The sequence below is a fragment of the Gossypium raimondii genome, chromosome 8, assembly GCF_025698545.1.
Source record: "Gossypium raimondii isolate GPD5lz chromosome 8, ASM2569854v1, whole genome shotgun sequence".
Taxonomy (NCBI): Eukaryota; Viridiplantae; Streptophyta; class Magnoliopsida; order Malvales; family Malvaceae; genus Gossypium; species Gossypium raimondii.
In genome coordinates, this window is record NC_068572.1 from 11,664,669 (window position 1) to 11,675,101 (window position 10,433).

A 10,433-nucleotide genomic window follows, 5' to 3' on the forward strand; every position below is an offset into this window, starting at 1 on the left:
TTATAGTCTCTTGTACATAGGCTCTCTAGTACTTATAATAAAATCTTTTTACCATTCTTATTTTATCCTTTTGAGAGAGCTTAAACTTAACACCACGTTATAGAGGTTTAATTTTTTACTTCCATCTTTTCATCATCTTATAATTTGAAAGGTTTTAATTGAAGTATAAAAGCTAAGAAGGGTTCATTTTAGCCGGGAAAAAGTCCTATTGAAATCGTAACAAAAAGATAGAGTTATAAATGATACATTCTCCTTGAAAGGTGATAAATGCCAAAAGTAACATGTTTTAATCTTGTTATTAATGCGTTTTGGATGATTATTCGATTTAAAATGGTGAATATTATACTCCTAATCCATTAAATTCATGTTTTTATATTTAGGAGAGCATTTGAGAGCAAAATGAGCGATAAACGACTGAAAATAAAAAAAATCAGAGCAAGTTTCAAGAGCTACACGGGCTAGACCATTCCACATAGTTGTGTGAGCCACACGGGTTGCCACATGGCCATGTGCCAGACTATGTGAAAATAGCAAATTGCACTCCAAACACGTGGAAGAACGTATTTTTTAGGTTTTCGGGCATTCTAAGTCCTATATATGACAAATATAAGAAGAGGGGAGTAAGCCGTCAGAGAACATTCAAGAAAACAACTCAAAAAACACCATTGAAGCTAACTTTGAAGCAGATTTCCATCAAGATTGAATACCTCCTTTTGATTTCTTTGAAGTTTATTATGAGTTTATTTATTTCTTATAGTTATACTATCTTTGAGATGTTTTTATTTGCGATTATGAACTAATTTTCCAAATACCTGTGGATGTGAACTCTAGGATGAATTTTTTTATTTGATTTCTATTTTTACGTAATAAATACTTGGACTTGTTCTCAATTATGTCTGCTTAATTCTTGGTTTAATATTTCTAGGCTATTAATCCAAGTTTGATGTGCTTAAATCAGATGAGGAATAGACCCTGTTTAAGGGTAGAGTATAACTAGTATAATTGAGTGGAGTTGCATGCAATCCTAGAGAGATGATGACATAAATCTATCGGATTAGAGTCAAATATAATAAGGGGATCCATAGATCGAGTTAATGCGATAATAAGAGTTTTAATTAGAAAGAAATTTCAATTAATCAACCTAGAATCAGTTGCTCTTACTCTTGAAAGTGGTATTAGCATAATTTAGGGATTTCTACGGATCAAGATACTAAGTGAAGAAATTGTTTAATTTAGATTGATAATGACAGATGAAATCTAGGTAGATTATTTCCTGGGTATTGTTTTGCTTCTTGGTTGTTTACTCGATTATTTTTCGGATCTATTTTTTGTTGTGTTATTTAGTTAATTTAATTAGTTAATTTTAGTTTTTAATTAATCATTCCAATTTCTCGATTAAATAATAGAAAGACGGTAATTACTAGTACTTTTAATTGTCGTGGGAACGATATCTTCGCTTACCGTAGTTCTACTATTAATTGATAGGTGCACTTCCTATCATTGAATTTGTAGTTGGTTTACGACTGTAATCAAGTTTTTGGCGCTGTTTTCGGGGACGAAAATATTAGGAAAACTTTATTTCTATTAATTTAACCATATTTTATTGTTATTATAATATTTTTGTATTTAATTTAATTTTTATATTTGAATTTTTTCGTTTGTTTGATTCTGGTAGGTTCTTTTGGTTTATGACTAGAGGAAACCCGGTAGATCCATTACTTTTTGACAGTGAGATTGAAAAGACTGCTTGTAGAAATCGTAGAGAGGGTAGAAAAGCAAGACAAAGTCAACAGAATAAAGTAGATGATTAAGAGGAAAATGATATTACTTTGGAGATGGGTGATAATCAAAATAATAAACTACCTCCTGCAGGTCATGCTCCTCGGACTATTTATGGTTATGTTAAACCTACTCTGATTGGAATTGAATCGAGTATTGTGAGACCCACTATTACTGTAAACAATTTTGAGCTGAGGCCAAACACAATTTAGATGGTACAACAATATGTTCAGTTTGATAGTTTGCAAGATGAAGATCCGAACACTCATTTGGCTAACTTTCTAGAGATTTGAGACACTTTCAAGATTAATGGCGCTACTGATGATGCCGTACGCTTATGGTTGTTCCGATTCTCTTTGAGGAGTAAGGTAAAACAATGGTTGAATTCACTTCCACGAGGTTCTATCACTACTTAGGCCCAAATGACTGAAATTTTTTTATTGAAGTACTTCCCACCGGCTAAAATAGCTAATTTGAGGAACGACATCTCGTCTTTTGCTCAAATTAATTTGGAGATATTATATGATGCATGAGAGAGATTTAATGATCTTTTGAGAAGGTGCCCTCATCATGGGTTACCTTTGTGGTTAAGTTAAAACCTTCTACAATAGTTTGAATCCCTCGACTAGGCAATTAATTGATGCAGCAGCTGGTGGAATACTGAATAATAAAATACCCGAGGCAGCTCAAGAGTTTATTGAGGAAATAACAGTGAATAACTATCAGTGGCAAGTCATGATAACAAAATCGATGAAAGCAACTGATGTTTTTAATCTAGATGTAGTTGCTATGTTGACAAGTCAAGTGAAAGCTCTGAATAAGAAAATTGATGGTTTAAATTTTTTTACGCAGGTGAACCCAGTAATGCAATGTGATGCGAATGGAGTGAGGATGATTAATTCAGAATATTCACCCTTCAAGTCTAACATGGAGCATGAGTAAGTTGACTTTTTGGGTAATAATTCTAGACCTCAAAATAACCCCTATAGCAATAATTATAATGCAGGTTGGTTGAACCATCCAAATTTCTCTTAGGGTGGTTAAGGAAATCAAAGGTCACAACCCCCTTCGGGTTTTCAGCAACCTTATCAGCAAGAGAAGAAACCAAACATTAAGGAGATGTTGGCTAAATTTATTTTAGTGTCAAAAACTCGATTTCAAAACATTGAGACAACTTTGAAAAATCAGCAAACATCGATTCATGGGCTTGAAAATCAAATTGGACAGCTTGCCAAACTTGTTTCGGAAAGACCACAAGGTAGCTTACCTAACAATATTGAAACTGACCCAAAGGAGCAAATCCACATAATCACTATTCGAAACGTGGAAGGGTTAGTCGAGGTAAAAAAGAAGTCAAAGCTAGAAGTTGTTGTGAAAAGTGATGAGGTTGAGGAAAGTAAGAAAGAGCATAAGCCGGTAATCAACGACTACAAACCACGAGTTCAAAATCTAGTAGCATTAAAGAGAGACCACTTAAAAGAACAATATGGTAAATTTCTTGAACTCTTAAAAAAATGCACATTAACTTACCGTTTGTTGAAACCCTTTCACAGATGCCAAAATATGTAAAATTTTTAAAGGAGCTGTTAACAAATAAAAATAAGTTGGACGGCTTGTTGACTGTGGAGCTCAATACAGTTTGCTCGGCCATTCTCCAAAACAAACTACCCAACAAACTTAAAGATCTAGGGAGTTTTACTATTCCTTGTCTCATTGGTAGTTTAAATGTTGAAAAAGCTTTGGCTGATTTGGGGGCTAGTATAAATGTCATGCCTTATAAGATGTTTAAACAACTTGGTCTTGGGGAACCCAAACCCACTAGGATGAATATTCAATTAATGGATAGATCAATTAGATATCCTAGGGGTATTATTAAGGATGTACTTGTGAAAGTTGATAAATTTATATTCACTATTGATTTTGTTGCACTGGACATGGATGAGGATATTGAGGTACCTATGATCTTAGGTCGATGTTTTTTAGTCACTGTTATAACTGTTATTGGTATGGGTACTGGTGAACTTGTGCTTCGTGTAAAGAGAAATTGAGAAAGCAAAAGAAAGTAACAAAGAAATGCCATGATGTGCATATAAAGAGAATTAGCCGATTCAAAGTTGGGGACAAAGTGCTGTTAGACAAATCGAATCCACGAATTTTTCCTTTAGAGTTTAATTTAAGAGGGCCCGACCTATGTGTGGTAAAAACCATTTTTCCATTCGGTACAATTGAGGTAACACATCCTGAATACGACACATTCAAGGTAAACAGTGACCGTCTCAAACCTTATTTTGGCGGTGAAACTAATAACGAAAGAGAAGAGCTTCAACTCCAAGATCCGCTTTAACCGTTAACTTGAAAAGGGAAGTCGAGCTTAGACTCTAAATAAGTGCTTCTTGGGAGGCAACCCGAGTGTTTTTATTTTTTTAGTTTACTTTCATGTTTTTTTTTTCCAAAAAAAAAACAAAAAAAAAACCAATATATATACTATAGTTTTTTTATCACTTTAAAAAAATGAAAAAAATTTAAATTATTTTTATTTTAATTTTTTGAAAAAATTTGAAAAGAAAAAAATTGAAAAACAATTTGAAAAAAAATTGAAAAAAAATTGAAAAATAGTAAAAAAATTAGACAAAAAAAATGAAAAAATGACTTTTGAAAAAAAATTGATTTTTTTTGAAAAGAAATAAGGTGATCCACATGGTCTGGGTGGTCCACATGACCGTGTGGTACACACGAACTGAACACACAAACGTGTCTCAGGCCGTGTGCATAATAGAGCTAATTTTTTCAATTGTAATTTGACTCACACGGGCACAGAAAGTTACACAGGCTGGAGACATGACCGTGTGAGACACACGGCCTAGCACATTGACGTGTGGTAGACCGTGTGGCTTACACAGGCTCACACACGGGTGTGGGAGAAGCGAACGATCTTGACACACAGGCGTATCTTAGGCCGTGTGAATATTAGAGCTTATTTTTTATTTGTTTCAAATGGCACACGGGCTGGGTGTGAGTACACGGCATGGCCACATGGCCATGTGGCCCACATGGCCATGTAGCCTGGTTCAAGGCTAGGGTTTCCTTCTTTTTGTCTTCTATTTTTTTTTCTTATTCTTATTTTATTATTATTTTTTTCTTTTTTCTCCTTCTTTACAAGCCACTACTCACCAACCCCTCCAAAAAACCTTAGCCGCCGACCATTTCATCCCTGCGCCATACCAGCCACCAGTCCCTTATCCTTTTCAATCTTTTCCCTCGTCGCTCCATTCCTTCTGCCGCAAAAAACCCTCTTTGTTCATCCACTGCTCTGCGTGATCCCCTCCCTCCATCTTCCTCAAATGACTTCCCTCGCCGTCGATGTCCCTCCCCCCTTGTTGGTTTGTGCACGCCACCGTCGTTCAAAGCCCATGCCCGGGCATTCTCATCCCTTTTCCGATCTCAACCACCACCCACGCACACACACAATTCCCTTCTCCGTGGCTTTTTGACCACAGCCCTGTCTCCTCCATTACTTTCCACCATCACTCACACCTCAGATCTACCTTCAACCACCACTGCTCGTGCCGACCACCGCGCTCTGATGCCATTTATCCCTATCGCCGCCTGTGCCACCATTGTAAACAACCACCGTTTATGTCCCATCCATTTCCATTTTTGTATTTTAGTTCATTATTATTTATTATTTTATATTTATTATTAGTAGTTTATTATTATTTTGACTATTATGTATTTAATTTCTTTCATTCTGTTTTGCTACAGTAGGTTTTGTTTTTAATTGTAGCTAATAGTTTTAGTATTATTCTTTAGTTAGTTTTGTTTAACATGGTGGTTGTGATTGGCTTTTGTGTGGGTATATATTCTAACAGGTGTCGCTATTTCACCGTTTCTGGTGATTGTACATTCGAATAGGTGGCAATGTTATTACATACTTGTCCTGCTGGAATTTTCTGCATGTTTGTTGGTTCCTTGCCATGCGAACATATCTCGTTTCTCCCCTTCGCCACCAAGTCACCTTAAGGCTGCTTTTGCTGTTACTCTTGAGGATCTCTCTGAACGGGTTGATTGTTTCTAGTAGCAATACTTTGATCGGTTCGATAGCATTGACTCAGCTTTGCATTAGATTTGCCAGCACCTCCATATCTCTCAGCCTGATCATGCGCCTCACGACCCCGACACCTCTCATGACGCCGATCACTGACCTGATTTCATTTTATTTACTTTAGTTATTTTTATTTTCGGTTCTACTTTTATTTTTTTATTTTTACTTGTGAGGTTTTTGGGCAAATTGCACATAAAAGCCCTATTTTTTTAAAATTTACCGAAATGGGCCCGATATTTTAATATTTACCGGAATGAGCCATTTTTCCTAAAATCGCGTCTACGTCAGCGCGATGTCAGGGGATATGTCAACAAATCGCGTCCACGTCAGCGCGATTACTTACGTGGCAATAAATTGCGTCCACGTAAGCGCGATTTGCTGACGTGGAAGCAAAGCGCGCTTACGTGGACGCAATTTGCACCGCACGTGAACAGTATCCACCGGTCAAAAAATTGACCGTTTATGTTTTTTAGCTTGGAAAACTTTGAAATGTCATAACTTGTCGCTCGATTGTCCGATTGAGACGATTTTTTTTGATTTCGAATAACTTGTCCGATTGAGGCGGTTTGCCGCAGTTTTCGTCGAAAAAGATCTTTTTTTACCTCTAAATTTTGATTTTTTCGGTTTAAAATTGAATTTTGAAACATTCAAATCATTATTTTCCTTATTTATTTGAAGAAGACACCAGATTTTTTTACAGAATTGTTGTATTATTTTTTTTGATTTGACACGTGTATGAAATAAGTCCAATAAATCGTTAGAACGTAAGTAATATAATTAAGATAATAACAAGATTTTTATAATATGTCAATTAATTAGTTTAGCTTAGTTGATTATGATGCTTGCTTTTTCCCTTAATACATTGGTTCAAATCTTGTTGGTAATAATTTTGAATCTTTTTTATACTTGTTGCATTTATTTTTTAATCAATTAACTCTTCAATATTACATTAATATATATTATTAGTATAATAGTATAGACGGATTGACAATTTGAGCTACAATATTATGAATATTAACTACAATATATAATTTGAGCTACATATTATAGTAATACATATTGGGGCAAAATACTAAAAAAACCCTATTTTTTTAAAAATTTATCGAAATGGGCCCGATATTTTATTATTTACCGGAATGGGTCATTTTCCCCGAAATCGCGTCCACATCAGCGCGATGTGTCAGCAAATCGCGTCTCGTAGGCGCGATTTGTGTCCACATAAGCAAAGCGCTCTGACGTGGACGCGATTTGCTGACACATCCCCTGACATCGCGCTGACGTGGACGTGATTTCGGGGAAAATGGCACATTCCGGTAAATAATAAAATACGGGGCCCATTTCGGTAAATTTTAAAAAAATAGGACTTTTTTTGGTATTTTGCCCGAGACTTTTATTATATTTTTTTTGAACTCTGTTGTTATTTTTATTATTTTGATGGTTGTTTTTGTTCGAGTTTGTAATCTCATTATCTTCTTATTTATTTTTGTTTATCTTCTTGTTAGTTTGCTCGGAAACATACACTTCATTTAAAATTACCCACGATTTAGATTTTCACTCTTCTGGCAATTTCATTCCAATCAGGGCAATGTCAGTTCTCTCTATCCCTTATGATATTGTGCTTATTATGTGATCATAATTGTTTGTACATTGAGGGCAATGTACATCTTAAGTGTGGGGAGAATTTTATATGTTTATGTGATATAGCCCCTGAATTATTGTTTGTGTTTAAGTAGTTTTCTAGAACCTAACATTGAAGTAATTTATTTTAATTTGGAGTTTTTATTGATTCAATTTTGGAATAATTTGTGGATTTTTGTGCATTTTGTGATTTATACTTTAAGATACGAGAGAGTCAAGTATGATAAGTTGTTTTTTAGAAATATAATTTTAGGCTGTCTCCCTGAACTGAAAAATTACGTTGAAATTTTAAATTTTAAAGTTTGACATCAAAACCATAATTTTCTGTGAGCTTTTGAACCTATAGAGCATATATTTTATTTCGTGCTTATTTTATTTTTGGTTGAGAGTATGTCAGCTTGATTTGTTCTTCTAGAATTTCCTTCGATTATGCATGTCGAGACCACATTATTGATTTGATATACTGAGATGATAGAGACACTTAGGATTTAACCCACTTAACCTGTAAAAAGCTTACCTATTGAATTAATCCTTAGTAAGTGTAATACCCCCTACCCGTATTCGTCGCCTAAATAGAGTATGAGGCATTACCAGATTTTACCGAATTTTTTTTCAAGATAGATTTATCATATTCATAAGATAATTTTATCACATACCAAAACCAAAATTTGTTAGCCATACCAATGGCTAACCATACATTCATTTCACATTAACATCTAATTTACTAGCTTATACATGCCATTGATTTCCAAAATAAAGTTCCTTTATGTACCGAGATCTCGAGATTGATAGTGTGATGTGTCTCCGACCAAATCCGACCTCCCAGCTCTTAACTCTACAAACAGGGAAAAAAGCAGGTAAGCACTTTGTGCTTAATAAGTTCATGCAACAGAATTATACTTACCATACTTATACATCCATCATTTAATAACACAAGCACACATCCAATTCACATAAACATATACCTATCACATACAAACTCAATCTCATACAAATTCATTACAAAGATAAATGATTGATGAGCTCATCAATTCCATGATTTCCATTTCCTTGTTATTTTTCCATATTTATCCCGTTGAACTACTTGGAATTTCGATGGATATTCAGGTACACCTAAGTGTACAAATCCGGTCCGTCAATTCATATTCATGTGCGACATTTCCATTTCAGAGAGCACACTCCCTGAACCTCATCCTTATAGCGGGATTACCACCGAGCTAAATCACAAATATAAACTCACGAGTATTGTCGGGATTACCACCAGGCTAAATCCTGCAACGACAACTACTCTAATGAGCTTGGATCTGAATTACAGTCAAAGCTAAATTGAGACCCTAATTCGGATTACCCGTCCGGCTAAATCCATTTTCCACATATTCTTCGGGAGGGCTATATCAGGATAGGATCACCCGTCCGGGCTAGATCCTTTTTACCGTCAATTCCTTTTCAGAGATCCATCGAATTTTCCTTTCATTCAACCAAGATTTATTTCCTCTTTTCATCCAGAATATCAATACTTCATCAGTTATCATACAATAATCATCCAAATCATATTCACATCAATAACAAACATTTCAAGCATTTATAAATATAATTCAAGTTACACGAACTTACCTCGACACTTGTTCGTAAACAAAAATCTACTAATCCCGAACTTTTTCTTTTCCTCGATCTTGATTCGTATTTGAATTTTCCGGATCTAAATAAATAAATTTAATCATTAATCTAATACATTTCATGTTCATATGTAACTTTCTCTACAATTCCATTATTATTTATAGTGCATTCAAAGCTGCCTCACTGAGTCACAGTCACTAAATTATTTATATATTGAGCTACAGAACTCCAAATTAAGATCCGTTAATTTTCCCTGAAACTAGACTCCCATATATTCTTACCATAAAAATTTCAGAATTTTTGGTTTAGCCAATAAGTACAGTTTATTCTTTAAATTTTCCCCTGTTTCACTGTATGACAGTTCTGACCCCTCTTCACTAAAATTAATTATCTCACTGTACAGAATTAGGATGATGTTTCCCTTTATTTCTTCAGAAAATAGACTCATTAAGGATTCTAAGCATATAAATTATAACTCATAATCATTTTTGTACAATTTTTAATGATTTTCCAAAGTCAGAACAGGGGAACCCGAATTCATTCTGACCTTGTCTCACAATATCTATTATATCTCATGATTTACAACTCCATTTCTTACACCGTTTCTTTTATAAGAAACTAGACTCAATAAGATTTAATTTCATATTTTATTCACCCTCTAATTCGATCTTTACAATTTTTGGTGATTTTTCAAAGTCAGAGTACTGCTGCTGTCCAAAACTGTTTTAGTGCATGGTGTTAATTACCATTTTTCCCTTAAACTTTCAACAATGATAATTTCGTCCCTGCTCAATTAACCTCTCAATTGAGCTGATTTTTCTCAATAAACACTTTATTATATCACTTTAAACTACCTTATAACCTTTGGAAATCAGAATTTCAGCACTAAACTTTAATTCCAAACTTTTTCACAATTAGGTCCTATAAATCAATTTCTATTGAAATTACCTAATAAAATCATCTCATAAACCAATTAAAGCTTTAATTTCATCCTATCTCATCATAAAATTCCAACACATATTCATATCAACTTTCAAATTCATTCATAAAATCAAAAACTAATGAATTTAGTAATAGGACCTAGTTGTAAAAGTCTTAGAAACACAAAAATTACAAGAAAAAGGCAAGAATTAATTCACTTGGTGCAAAAATTATGAAAAACCAGCTTGAAGAAACCCTTAGGATGTTTTTGGCTGATGAGAGTGCAGAAAATGTGAAGAGAATTCTAGATATTCCAATTTGGTCCCATTTTTATATTAGTGAAATTTGTTATTTTCCCATTTTACCCTTATTTCAT

General features: G+C 34.2%; 1 long non-coding RNA gene and 1 other non-coding gene across 2 annotated transcripts; one reads left to right on the forward strand and one right to left on the reverse strand.

Moving 5' to 3' along the window:
- Positions 1-2,249: 2,249 nt before the first annotated feature.
- Positions 2,250-2,356, reverse strand: LOC128032111 (small nucleolar RNA R71). Its single transcript, XR_008188241.1, has one exon. It is a non-coding gene; the product is annotated as a small nucleolar RNA R71 (small nucleolar RNA).
- Positions 2,357-4,702: 2,346 nt separating this feature from the next.
- On the forward strand, positions 4,703-7,672 carry LOC105793143 (uncharacterized). Its single transcript, XR_008198318.1, has 2 exons — positions 4,703-5,398; positions 5,649-7,672. It is a non-coding gene; the product is annotated as an uncharacterized LOC105793143 (long non-coding RNA).
- Positions 7,673-10,433: the final 2,761 nt, after the last annotated feature.